This window comes from Protopterus annectens, chromosome 8.part1 (assembly GCF_019279795.1).
Source record: "Protopterus annectens isolate FY-2018-M chromosome 8.part1, PAN1.0, whole genome shotgun sequence".
Taxonomy (NCBI): Eukaryota; Metazoa; Chordata; order Ceratodontiformes; family Protopteridae; genus Protopterus; species Protopterus annectens.
In genome coordinates, this window is record NC_056742.1 from 32975842 (window position 1) to 32990841 (window position 15000).

Consider the following 15000-nt stretch of genomic DNA (forward strand, 5'->3'; position numbering starts at 1 on the left):
CAGGCTAATAGATTCCTGCACCGGCAAAGTATGCACCCCCCCCACAGCTTTCGAGGAGTAATAAAGGCCCAGATATATAGAGTAAGTAAGATGAATACTGATGAGACTATATTTGAACATCAGTTGAATAACATGATAGAAGAGTTTGTCAGTAGTGGGTATAACTATAAAGATGTCATGGAAGTGGTTGAAAGGATAAAGACGGCCAGAAGTGAGGATGCAAGTCCAATTTTTAGCCAAGGAAAACAGACAGTAGAAAGATTTTTAGAAAACGATAAGATTAGATACGTTACTACGTATAATTTAAGAATGAAATAACTACAGGAAATAACAGAAAAAAAAATAGGTAATTATCTTAGCTTTGCCTGAACTACATAATATAGTACATTCTAAACCATTTTTTTCATATAAGAATCTAAAAAGTTTGAAGAGAAAACCCTGTTATAAGGATTTTAAAAGTTTAGCTAAAAATCAGATAGGGCAGAAATATGGGACTTATACCTGTATGGCATGTAGCTGTTGTGTCGATATAGAAAAACTGAATAGTGAAGAATTTTTATATCCCACTTCTGGTCAGAAGTTTAATTTTTCTTGTGTAGCAACTTGCAATAGTGTTAATGTGGTCTATTTGGCCAACTGTAAAAAGTGCAGATCATTTTATGTAGGGAAAACGACAAGGAGGTTAAAAGACCGCATAATGGAACACAAATCCAACATTAGAAGGAAAAATGACAATAATGTATTGTGGAAGTACATTTTAGATAAAGGAGTAGACCACACCTTTACCTTTAGAGTAATAGACAATGTATATAAAGATGTGAGGGGTGGGGACTTAAACAATTGTTTAGAAAATAAAGAATAAGTGTGGATACTTAGACTCTGTGCAGATAGTGACCCAGGTATAAACAATAACATTAGTAGTAGGCCTGTCCTTGTTAGGATTCAACAGTATAATTTATAAGATTTTATAAGATTTTGAAGTGTATTTATGTAATTTATGTGTTTATGAGTACTTAATTAAGGGTACTTTGTGATTGGATGGCTGTGGTCACATTGAATCTGCTTTGCTCCTTTTAAATGTATAAGAAAATGTAGTATGATGGTTAGCATTGAAGAAGGTTGTTTGACCGAAAGCTCTGCTTGTTGTAATAAAAGCTACTTGTTTTTTTCTGACGGTGATTTGTTTTACGTCAGAATACGTACAAAGGTTGACAGACTTGTGGCTGGACCCACAAACACTGGGCCAATATTGTCATGTTGCTGTGATACCCTCATACATTTACTATTGTAACACTTTTTTTGTGACATATGTCCTATGAGGGATATGAAGTCATTAACTCTCAAGGCTGTCACCATGTACTGACTGCAATCCTCAGACTATGCTTCGGCAGTTCTAAGATTGGTGATCTGTGAGTAACACAAGAAACAAAAGACTCCAAACACTGGCCAGTCTGCAGATAACCCTACAGGTGGGACTTTCCTCAAACACATAACACTGTCATGACAGGTATTAAATCATGTAGAACAGCCATATCCACACAAACACTGTTAAACCAACATTACTCCAAATGCAGAAGAGTAACACTTTTATTCTGTAGTCATGTCTGGAACATCCCCCTCCTGTTCGTTGGCATGGCTCCACAGTGTATGTTCTTAGAGGTATATCCCACTGCCATCTGTGATGCTGTTTCCCCAACACCGGCATGAGGTCCTGCTCACAGTGAATGAAAACGGCCAACACCCACATGGTGTTCCTAGTTATAGGAGTGTGTTTCCATGAAATTGGCTATGGGAATGTTACTACAGCTGTTCCACATGCAATCAGCTAGTGAGGGACTGCAATTTGTGCCATCAGCTGATCATGAGCATCACTTACAAAACACAAGCTGCTGCCTAAGCAAAGCAGGTGTACTTCTCCACATCTACCAGAGAGGGAGTGAGAGAGACAGAGACAAAGTAAGACAAGGAGGGGGTGGGAGAGTAAAACCTAAGCATGTTTGTGTGACACACTTACCAGTACAGGGTGTCAAACCCTGCCTGACTATGTATCACATGTCTATGCAATTATTGCATGTGCCACAGAGCTTATATGTTGGAAAGCTGTCCAAAGGTATATTCGATGGTGAGTGACATATGCAACAGTGATAAAGGAAGGATAAGGTAGGTGTAGTACACGTGCCTGTCCACGTGAACAGGTGTCAAGGTCAACACAGCCAATCTATCACAGACATGCACACACATTATCACAGTTGGCAGGGTCATGATTAGACTTCCTAACTAGCTAGTTTGCCACAATACAGTAATACGCAAGTATCACATGCAGCACAGGGTTATCAGGATGATATATGGGCAAAGGGTATGTCAAGGTGTCTGACATCAGAATGCATGCTTCATTAGGCCAATGGGAGGTGTAGTGAGTAGGAATGGCATCCAAATCATTATACTCCACAAACACACAGACACAGGTTGCCAGTACTGACATGCATGGGTGCATTGCTTCACAGGTGTGTAGTGGTTGACTGTGCCAGAAGGCTGTACAAGGCTAGGTAAAGGGTATACATTGGCATCAGGCCACATGGAAATGGTCTGCAGTGTGTCTCATTGGTGTAGTGTCTGGATTGGACCACACAGGTGGGTATTGTATTCACTACCCAGTCATCTGGGTTACTATTGTGCATGGCCAGCGCTGTGCAAAGCTTACCATGGATGTGTTCTATAGTCCATGGCATGGATGGGGTCTGGGATGTACACACATCCCACATGCATGTTCTGTGATAAGTGGAAGTGTACCTGGGGTGTCTGGGGCATGTTGTGTAGACATATTGTTATCGTCACATGTGCCATTCCTGGCCTCATGGTGAGAACTGGCAATGGACACCAGGATGACCCTGCACCTACATTGACAGCTTGATACAGGTATTCCCTGGCATCTGTCCATACAGGGCATGTGTATAAGGCATGGTATGTAATTTGTGGGTTACATTTTCTGGCACTACAGTTGATGCAGGCATCTAGTGAGGAACATAGTGAAAGAGCACTGTATGCAATTATGTGCCTATTGTAGGGATGGGGACAGGGTGCCATGCCCTCTGTAGTCTGCTGCAATCACACCATGGTTACAATATGCAGGGAACTACCAACATAGCGGTTGTTGCCTAGCCAAGTGTGTTTGTGTATGAGACATGGGTTGAGAGTGTTCTCTGGGTAATACAAGGGTTCCCTAAATTGTTCACCAGGCCTTGCTGTCACATGTAGGGGTATGGATTGTCTACCCCCAGCCTCTCTGCTGTTTAACATCTGTTTTCCTTGTAAGGTGGACATTGTGACATATAATAGGACCACCATATAAGAAATTTGCAAAACCCGCTCCACAATGAGTCCAGTTGTTAGACACACACAGACACCCACACACACGTGCGCACACACACACACACACACACACACACACACACACACACACACACACACACACACACACACACACACACACACACACACACACACACACACACACACACACACACACACACCAAGTCTCACAGTTGCCATGTCTGGGATTGGAACTCCTACCTAACTAGAACATCACACTACAGCATTATGCAGCTATAGCATGTGTCACAGAGATTACTGGCCTACTCCCTCCACAAAGGTGTATTTTAAAGTGAATGACATCAGCAGGCTTGCCAAAGAAGGGCAGTGGAGGTTGTAGTGACTGTGAATGGCCTCAAAGCATTGCTCCTTACACAGGGAAACAAACACACACACACAGACATCCACACTTGCCATGTCTGGGAATAGAACTCCTACCTAACTAGTACATCACACTCCAGAATTATGCAGTTATAGGATGAGCCATGGAGATTACTGAGCTACTACTTCCCCAAAGGTGTATTTCAAAGTGAATGACATCAGCAACCTTGCCAAGGTTGGGCAATGGACAGTGTAGTTCATATGTTCATAGGGTCATACGTTGATACTAGGCTATCGGCCCTAGTGCCTATACATGCCTAGACATGACAGTTCCCTGGCTATGTCTTCCCACAATATTTAATTCCCTGCACCCCTGTCTATCAGGGCAGCTGACATGATCCTGGGGAAAATTTCCTGTCTCCCATCCAATCATCCAGGTTCCTTTTAAAGAGGCCAAAGAGGCACTCTGCTTGACATGTATGGCCAGTTTATTCCAGAGTCTGGGGAGCCTCTGGGTCAGGAACACATCCCTCCTGCATGTATTGTTCATTGTGATGACAGGATTTGGATCCCTGGAGCATGTGGCTGTGGGGGGGTTGGAATTCTCTAAGTGTAGCATGTCCAACAGCTGTGGGTTTGACATGGCATGGTATGTTAAGCAGAGATTGCCTCTGAGAACACAATATGTGACAGAGCATAGCTGGATGATTTTCAGACGGTCAGCATAGAGCATCTGGTTTAGACCTGTGGTCATTTTGTGAGGCATGTCTGCAGCCTCTCTACTTGTTTCAGATGTCTTGTGAGGTACATACATAACAGGCCATTCTAGTCTTTACTGGGTGTTCTGAGACATGGCTACAGTGGGACAGTGGCCTACTTTTCTTGGATGTAAAGCCCTTAGTGGGAGGTGTGCCACATAGTTGGGTTTCCTGACTGTTGTGGCAATGTGGTTATCAAAGATGAGACAACTGTCTGCCTGTGTCCCTAAGTCTATCACACTTTAGTTGTTTAGTGTACTGACACTAATGTGGTACTTCACAGGTACACGTCCCATCCCAATGGGGATAACTATATATTTCTTGGCACTGATCTTGAGGCCATGGCTCAGGCACCAAGTATGTCTTTCTGTAAGGCCCTTCTGTAGAATATCCACATCATGTGGGGGTTCAATATTGGCTCCCAGTGTGCAGTCATCTGCGACCTTTGTTTGCCAGTGTCCCTTACTGTTGGACTGTACTTCAGAGCAGTAGATGCCAAACAAGGGCGGTGCCAGGAGTGAACCCTAAGGTACTCCAACTGTCACTTGTCTGAGGCTCGGGTTGGTGTCACCTACATTTACAGTGTGGGTTCTGTCAGAACAGCATTTGGTAGCCCATCAGGTGACATAGGGATTAATGGCCAGCTTGATACATTTATCTATGATTCCAGACTGAGGGATGGTGTCAAAGGGCTTGGCGAGGTCAGGATAGCCTGTGTGAAACACCATACCCCCATCCACAGCTCTGGAGACTGATTCACAGTTATCATTCATGTTGAGGTGACATGATTGGCCCTTCACAAGCCCAACCTGATTAGGGTCCAGTGTTTGCAGGTTGCCAATGCCTTTGTTTTAATTTCCATGATAATACATTTCATGGTCTTGCAGATCAGGCACGTCATACTGCTGGGAGTAAATGGTTCCCAGGATCCAAGGTGGATCCCCCCTTGTGGACTGGGATAACTGTAGCTGTGCGCCACACAGTGGGCATGAAGTCTGAGGTGTGTCTATGATTAGACATGACACGTAGGTGAGGTGCCAGTTCAGTATGTAGCTCATGTAGTACACATCCTAGGATGTTGACTGGTCCCTTGGCTGCTGTTGGCATAGCTCTTTAGAGTGTGTTTTTTACCTCTGTGGCCATTATTACCAGAATATGGCAATCTATCTGTGTTGAGATGGGCCCTTTGAGGGTTGAGAGGGAGGTGCAGTTGACACTGAATCAATCTACCAGGATATTGGCAATATCCCTGGGAGCAGTATATTTAATACCATCCTGTTGTAGCTCATAGCAGTTCAGAGCATTGCCATTTAGATTCCTCACATAGCTATGGAATGGCTTGCAATTGTCTTTGGCATCTTTGGCTATATTATGTTCATAGCTAACTTTGGTAGATGGTATGAGTGATCTCTGCCTCTTACTGTAGCTGGTAATGGAGTATTTTGCATACTGGAAATTCTCCCGTTTCTGCAACAGTTTCCTCATTTTGTCGTACTGTATGTTTATGGCAGGAGGCCACCACATTGACTTCCTTTTCTTGGTGGGGAGCATTTTGGTTCAATATTGGATGGCATAATTCATGCACGAGTGGATGTGCTCATACAGTGCCTTCATGTATGATTCAGCAGTCAACCTTTCCGTTCCCATCTGCATGGGTGTCATGACGTTAGTCACATCTGACATGTGTAGCATGACATTGGCTTTGGAGATGTGTGTTGCGGAGGTTACCTTACTGAGGTGTGGGGGAGGGATGTTGCTGTTAAGGGTGATTGGGCAGACCTGACCACCGATGGAGTGCCCATAGGTATGGAGCATTGATTCCCCATGATGCTAATGACCAGGTCTAGGATATTTGAGGCCCTGGTGGGACTATGGGTTACTTGATCCAGGGCATTTGGAATTATGACTTCCAAGAACCGTTGGGCACACATGTTGGTACACAAGTAGTTTTCCCAGTTAATGCAGGGTAGTGTAAGTCACCCAGTATTAGGGTGTTTGCTTGTATCATAATATTTTACAGCATGTTTCAAAAGCTGTAGTGGGTATCATGGGGCATGGTGGGGGATCTGTAGCAAGCTATATAATTTGGAATGCAGTCTAACCTACTGTTAGTTGCACCGGGGGTATTTCAGACACATTTTGTTGGGCAAGTAGCCTGGTGGTGTGAATATCCTTGGTGAATATGGACACTCCTCCACCTTTATTGTTTTGTTCCTAGTTTGCTGGCCAACAGGTGTGGTGAGAGCTGTACCTGGTATTGCAGGGGTGCTCTCTGGAAGCTTAGATCAGGTCTCTGTTACTGCACAGTTATCAATGTTCTACAGTTTTGGGTGTGCGTAGTGACTGTGAATGGCCAAAAAAAAAATGATCCCTACACACACACAAAGTTTTACAGTTGCCATGTCTGAGAATAAAACTTCTACCTAACTAGTATATCACACTACAGCATTAAGCAGTTATATAACTCACCAGAGACATTACTGGGCTATTTGTTCTACAAATGTGTATTTCGAAGAGAATGATATCAGCAGGCTTGCCAAAGCAGGGCAATGGAGGTTGTAGTGACTGTGAATGGCCTCAAAAGCATTGCTCCCTACACAAACAAACATCCCCACTTGCCAGGTCTGGGAAGAGAGCTCCTACCTAACTAGTTTATCACACTACAGCATTATGCAGTTATAGGATGCGCCACGGAGACTATTAGCCTACCCCTTCCCCAAAGGGGTATTTCAAACTGAATGACATCAGCAGTCTTGCCAAAGTAGGTTATTGTGAATGTGAATGGCCTCATAAGCATTGCTCCCTACACAGGCAAACAAACACACTTGCCATGTCTGGGAATAGAACTCCTACCTAACTAGTTTATCACACTACAGCATTAAGTAATTATAGGATATGCCACAGAGATTACTGGGCTACTCCTTCCCCAAAGGTGTGTTTCAAAGTGAATGACATCAGCAACCCTGCCACCAAAGTAGGGCATTTGAAATTGTAGTTAGTGTGGCTGGCCTAAAATGCATCAATCTCTACACAAACAAACAAAGAAACACACACAAACTTGCCACATCTGAGAATGGAACTCCTACCTAACTAGAACACCACACTACAGCATCATGCAGTTATAGGATGCACCATGGAGATTACTGGGTTACTACTTCCCCAAAAGTGTATTTCAAAGTGAAGACATTGGAGTGCAGTGTGTGTGCATGGGCCATAACCCATTCATCTAGAGGCAGATACACAACACCCAGGCACACACAGGTTTATATTCCACAGGTACATGTATACAACTGCTAGATGACTACTGACTTGTACAGTCATGTTACGTAGTTAGCACAAGGACCACAGACACTATAGTGCTGAGGGATACCAGAGGCAAATATCTGTGGTAATTGACTTTTGCACATCATGTGGTTTTAGCCAATTGGATGTGTGCTGGGTAGGACAGGCCTCATGATGGGAGGCCCTTTGTCACTGACACTCTCTTCCACACATCTATTTATGTGTAATTTTGGCCTATTATAGTGTGTTGGATATATGTGTTTATTCCTATCCAATGTGTGTGCAAAGCATGACTGGTGTGTACTGAGGAGTGTATGCATTAACATCTGCAACTGCCAGATATGTATGGTCCACTGACACGGGCTTCATTTCTTAAGTATGTGAGCATGCCCAGTATGACCTTTCAGTATTTTGTTGTCTGACATGCCTTCATTTCTCTAAGTGTGGGAGCATGCCCAATATGACCTTCTGTATCGAATGTGTGAATCCATTCCAGGTAGATTGTACTCCAGTGCAGACTTTTGTATTCTACACCTACAGCTAGCAAACTGTTTCTGCATGATATCTGTAGATTGGTTGACAATACGGGGTCAAAATGGGCAAATAATAGTGGGTTACTGTAGGTAATTGTGCCTGTGCTGCTTCTGCTACATGGTCCTGGTGTTAGAGATATTCAGACATGTGTACTGTTTTACACTGTGATGTTTTACATCATCAAGTACTATCATGTATACATATTTGCTTGCAGTGATGTCTTAGGGAACACAGGGTGAATGCAGCTGTGTCCAGTATTATGGTCAGCAGCCTACATATTCTTGCTTAATCATGCCACTCTAGAGGGGAAGCTTCAGACACTTGCTGCTGGGTCTGTGTAAATGGTTCAGCACCTTGGTACAGTGGTGGCAGAGGATCCCATGCTTGTACATCCATACCTCACAGCTGTACAGATTCACACAGGTTACCCAGAGGCAGGGGCCATAACTCTGTACATTACCCCTTTACATTGTGGTTTATAAGAAGGTTTGTAGCTACCCATTCTTGTGTTTGCAGCCAGGGATAGTATGTGCACACAACTGAGTTTCAGACTTCACACACTCCAAGCTGTCCATGCCCCCCCCCCACTCCCGCTATTATTCTATCCTCTTCCATACATTATGCAAACATTATCTAATATGTTCCCTATAGTTATCACCTCATCCCATCATTAATTTGGTGTTGGTCCACAGTTCATGCAGTAGGACATGGTGGACATGTTACTGTGATTTGTCCACATGGCCTTGCATTTTGGTTCTGTGAACTGTGTTATGTTGTTATTTGGGAGAGCATGATATAACATACATTGGCAGTACGGGTGAGACACAGGCCTTTGGCAGAGGACTGTAGGCCACTTGGTAGTGATGCAGGCCACCTGTAGCAAGCCATTGCATTCTGTCACTCTTACAGTCCCAGACTGCAATACACTATATTCCCCTGGGGTGACAGGGTAGGTGTGCAAGGTGCTCATACCAATACTTTCTGTCATTATTGCTCCAGTGGTGTGGATGCTGGCAGGGTGCTGCTTACAGCTAGGGACACACCTGCATGGGACATCTGTTCTGCATGCTGCATTCTTTTGCTATTGCCATACAGAGGTGGAAGTCATATTGTACCCATTCCCAACAGCAGGGATAAGATCAGAGAGGTACCTGTGGGTGGTGGTGGGGTGAGATGGGTGCATGTGTGCTATGGCCACTACTTGCATCTGACTCACAGATATGCATGGGGCATTCCACTTATGCTAGCTTGTGCATTGACATCAGCTGTTTCTCAATACTTCATTCCTATGACCTTTGTGGTCTGCCAGTGTTTAGCTAGACAACATCAGTATTCCCTACTACAAGCCCAAATAATGTGCTGCAAACCTGTATGTACAATTCCAAGGGTGTGCGCATTTGACAGTTACATATTATACACTGTCTGTCTGGGGTACTTCCCCCTGAGTACTGCTTGTATGTCTGGGCCTACATTCATGCCATATCCATCTTTCAGATGGTGACACATATTATTTCCAAACATTTACTGTGGCTTATTGCTAGAATGTGTTTTATTGGGAAGCATTGTGTTTGGCACTGCAGTTGTGAGAACTTGGCCCTGTCATCGGCAGTACTGGGCAATGGCCACCAGGACAAACCTCACCATGCATACATACTGACCACTCTCATACAATATATGACAAACACCAACCTAACACACACAGACCTGCATATTGTACACATGCTACAATCTATCCTGCTACCTTGGCCAGCTCAGGTAATCTGTGCTCCACTGTTATTATACCTACACATACATGTTACTACATTTCTACATAGGATTGAGTGGGGGGGGGCACGCCTGACTGTTACTACATTTCTACATAGGATGGAGGGGCACACCTGGCTGTTACTACATTTCTACATAGGATGTGGGGGCACTCCTGACTGTTACTACATTTCTTCATGGGATTGGGGGGCACACCTGAATGTTCCTACATTTCTACATAGCATTGGGGAGGTTGCACACCTGAATGTTACTACATTTCTACATAAGATTGGGGGTGGGGGTGTAGACCTGATTGTTACTACATTTCTACATAGGATTGGGGGGGGCACACCTGACTGCTGCTACATTTCTACATAGAATTGGGGGGGGTACACCTGACACACATTTGCTATGACTGTACTGGTATTTCAGGTACTCCATTTCATTCTGTATTCTAACCTATCATGCTGGCTAGAGGCATATCAGTGCCCTATAGGTCTTAGGTTTGATTGACCTGCATTTCAGCTTCTGACTTCTTTCCCTTCAGAACTAACATCCCACTGCCCAACCTGTTGTAGTCTGTCTGTGTATGTCTGGGGGGAGAGTTCTCCATAGCCATAATTCAGAGACCTTAGCACAGGCTTTATTTGTGTTTGTCTATGCCTGTCCTGCTGGCTGAGACTATTGTTGGGTATGTGAGCCTCCCTGACTGGCATGTGTGTGTCTTATGGACACACATGTGGCCCAGCACATTTCCTGCAGTGTGTTTTGTCACCTTGTCTAGTACTGGCTACTATGGTGACACCAGCATTTGTTACAAATCTCATGCTGCCACTATAGGTGCTACTATCTGCTGGCATCTCATTCAGCCACCCGATTCCCTTGCATGCTCACATCCATACCATAGATACAAGTAACAACACATACTATTCCATTCGGCAATTGGTAGGAAGAGTGACTTACCTTGTGACTGTGCCAGTATTGAGGATGGTGCTGGAGGGCTGCACATAGTACACTCCCTATACATGGTTAAGCACAGGTAGTGTCATGTTTGGCATCCCTTGTACTGTATGCGCAAGTCAGAGAGAGGTGTAATTCCCTGGGTCCCTCCTGTGTCAGTGTATGTGCTATGCATTGCATCTTTGCTAAGGCCTGGGCATACTGGGCACGTCTCCTTCTGCCTACTGGGGCAGGCTCAGGTTATTCCTCCTCTGAGTCACTCTGTGCCTGTGCAGGCCTTGGCAATGGTGGGGTGCTGTGTGGCCCTGCCCCATTCTGTTCCTGCTGCAGCTGTTTCCGCAGGATCATATTGTTTAGCATCACACATGCGATAACAATTTGGGTACATGTGGCTGGTGAGTACTGGAAGGCTACACTGGATGTGTCCAGGCACCAGAACCGTGACTTGAGCATCCCAAACACATGCTCTATTATGATTCTGGTTTGTGTGTGTGCCTCATTATGGACTTCTTGTTCTGGTGTGTGTGCATTTCTGATGGGTGTCATCAGCCACGGGTCCATTGCGTAACCAGCATCCCCCACTAGGTGACCATAAGGCATGTCCCCACTGGCAAATCTCTGGCACAGCTGTGTCAGATGCCAGATGTGGGAGTTGTGATAGCTTACAGGGTAGCCAGCACACACATTCATTATAATGCCCTGGGCATCGCACACGACCTGGCAGTTGATGGAGGGGGAAACCTTGCGGTTAATGTTGACTCTACCCCGCTCACCAAGTGGTGCTTTGATGCATATGTGCATGCAGTCTAAAGCACCCACTACCTCAGGGTATTCTGCTATTTGGTGGAAGAGACTCATATTGCTGGCCAATACCTCAGGGGTGTTGTGGAAATATACGTGCTCACTGGCATGTACTGACATGGCATCGAGGAACTGGTAGAGCACCCTGGATGCTGATGTCTGTGAGATCCCCATGATATCCCCAGCTGGCCTTTGGATAGTACCTGTGGCTAGTATTCTTAGGCCTACACATGACTTGGTATCCAATGGGATGGGTTCCCCTCTGTTGGTTCTGTATGTGAGGTGTGGCCGGCACAGCTCAGCAATTTCCTGTAGGAGGTCCCTGTCCACCCTATAGTGCTCCACTATCTCCAGCTCATGTAGCCCCTGGTAGCTTACCCTGGGTCTGTACATTCTTCTCCTTCTCCTTACAGTGGGTTGGTCGACAGCATTCTCATCCTCACCACCCTCAGTCTCTTCCACATGTTGATTTATGATAGCTGCTGCAGCCCCATCATTTTGTTGCTTTGTTTGGTAAAATGTCCCAATTTGTGTACACCAGTGGTGTAGATTATGTGGGAAAAACCAGAGGGAAAGGTGTTTGCATAGTTTATAGTGGTGTGCTGGGCTGGACTGGTCTGCTGCCTGTGTAATTGGCTGATTCTGATACATTTCACCTGCCAGCTATGCTAGGTCTCCTTGATTACCTTCCTACTGCTGTTTTCCCTTCCCATTGCCTTCCTGTTTAAGCCCAAGGGTGCACCGCACAAACACAGTGCTCAGATGTGCATAGAGCTGCTGTTTCCTGGTTTACTTTTTTTTCCTTTAAAACTCAGAGTGCGGCGTGCACACCCGCTTAGGCAATGTAAAGAGTGCTAGGCAGCCTCAGACACACACCCTTGCTAAGCTCTGCTAAGCTCAGGGCAAACCCAAGCCACAGGGGTTCAGTAGGCTTACAGTATGCCTGACACATCCCTCTATGATGTCAGCTAGCTCTTAGGCTTGCAACATGCTCTTCCTGCACTGACACGGTTGGGTGCAGTCTAGCCATGAGGGAGAATTTGGGATTCAGTATCATTCCCCTCCTTTGTATAGGATTGCCTGCTAATGCATAGTTACAAGTCCTACACTGAGCCTTCCCCCTTAGCAACCACTATTCACTGGCCATGTTGTCTTCTGCCTGCCATTGAGTATAATGGCAAAATAGTGATTTTGGATACAATGCTTATTTCAGTTTTTTTTTTAAGCCCGATCCCATTTGCCCTTAAACAGCTGAAGTCGGGTAAAAAAAAATAAATATTTTTTTTTTTTGGCAACTGTTTTCCATGCCAATGGCAATATATTTGGTCACTGGCATGCTTTCAACAAAATATACACCCTTTATTTGGAGCTGTCATGGCTCCGTTTTGTAGTTTGTAGAAATGTACTTGGTTACTAACCGAGTACATTTCTGCAGACTACACTAGTCCTGCATGGCCGGCTGCAGCTTCGTGGATGGAATATTCACCTCATTTGCATGCTTTTCAGCTGCAAATAGAGTAATTTGCATACAGGGGCTGTGTCCATGCAGGAATAGTGCAGGAGCGCTCGTGCACATCCCTGGAGCTTATTCCTGGATCACACGGTGGCCATATTTTCTCTAGCAGCTCGTGCACTATTCCTGCATGCTGTGCAGAACTTGCTGAATCCATGTGTGTGTATGTGTGTGTGTGTGTGTGTGTGTGTGTGTGTGTGTGTGTGTGTGTATATATATATATATATATATATATATATATATATATATATATATATATAAATCAAAAAATATATAATAAATAACATATATTCACCAAACCAATTCTGGCACTTAAATGGTGAAAAAAATAACTTGTTTAATAAACATCAAAAACTCACAAAAAAAAAACAATGGACCCAGGGTTTCATGAAGAAGGCTTTCCCAGTGTTGTAGGAAAACCCCACATAGAACATTTAAATAATTTCACATTAGCATATAGCCCATAGTCATATATACAATCCAAAACTTCCACATTTGCAACTCCTCTTACTCATTTCTGTGTTTATTAAACAAGCTATTTTTTCACTACTTGAATGCTGGAGCAGATTTGGTGAATATTGTTGCAGTGTTCCAGGCACTTGTTTGATAATATATGTATATATATATGTATATATATATATATATATATATATATATATATATATGTATATATATATATATATATATATATATATATATATATATATATATATCAAATTCATAGTTAAAATAACTGGATGGAATGCTAACATAGGTAAGCCTTTTCAATGAGGATATCATTTTACTTTGCATTTGTGTAATTAGAAAACAGAGGCCTTTTGAAATATACGTGCAACATTAGTACATACACAGAAAAGTCTTAATGAGTCAAGAGTTATTAATTCCAAGTTTATGTAATAATGAAACAATGAAGGGAACACAGAAAAATAAAACATTATTAGAAGGTCAGTGGGACATCTTTCAAAGTGTGCAACTTATTTGTTAGCAGGTTATATTCTAAACATTTCCAGGAGAAGGATACTCTCAATGGCAAGGACATTTTGAATCTAGTACTACTGTTTACCGGCTGAATATTTGTCATCATATTGAATAATAGTATTCTCAGACAATTGATTAAATTAGAAGTTAACTTTTCCACAATGTTGACTTGTGCTTTTAAGTTGCTAAAAACAATCAACATGCTTCCATATTATCTGTAAGTTTGAAAGAAATGAAACATGGAGGTTATCCTTTCCAAACAAAAAGCTCTATCAAGCTTCAAAAGGCTGTCAAGACCATATGTAGATAAAGTCTTGCCTGGGCCTGCTGTAAAGGTAAGAATTTCTTACATTGCTTTTTCTAGATTATTAATTTGTATATTGCTCTTCTAAATCTCTAAAAGTTAATTTGCCTCTCCTCAGTCTGTCTTCAGGGATAGAAGGTTATATATATTAGGTGATAAATAAAAATTGTCTGTTCTGTGCATTTTGGAATTATATTGTTATGATACTCTTCTAGAGTAAATACACATTTTTATTCAAACTCTTCTAGAGTAAATAAATATTTTTATTCAAATTCTTGAAAATAAGTTTCTATGCCATGCATGGTCTTTCTGATACCCATATTTCCATTTATTTTAGTCACAGATGGAACAGCATATTGGAGCAGGTTCAGTTTTTTTTTTTTTACAAATGTGCAGGAATTACTTTGGTTATATTATATGGGGATAAAAGACAGACC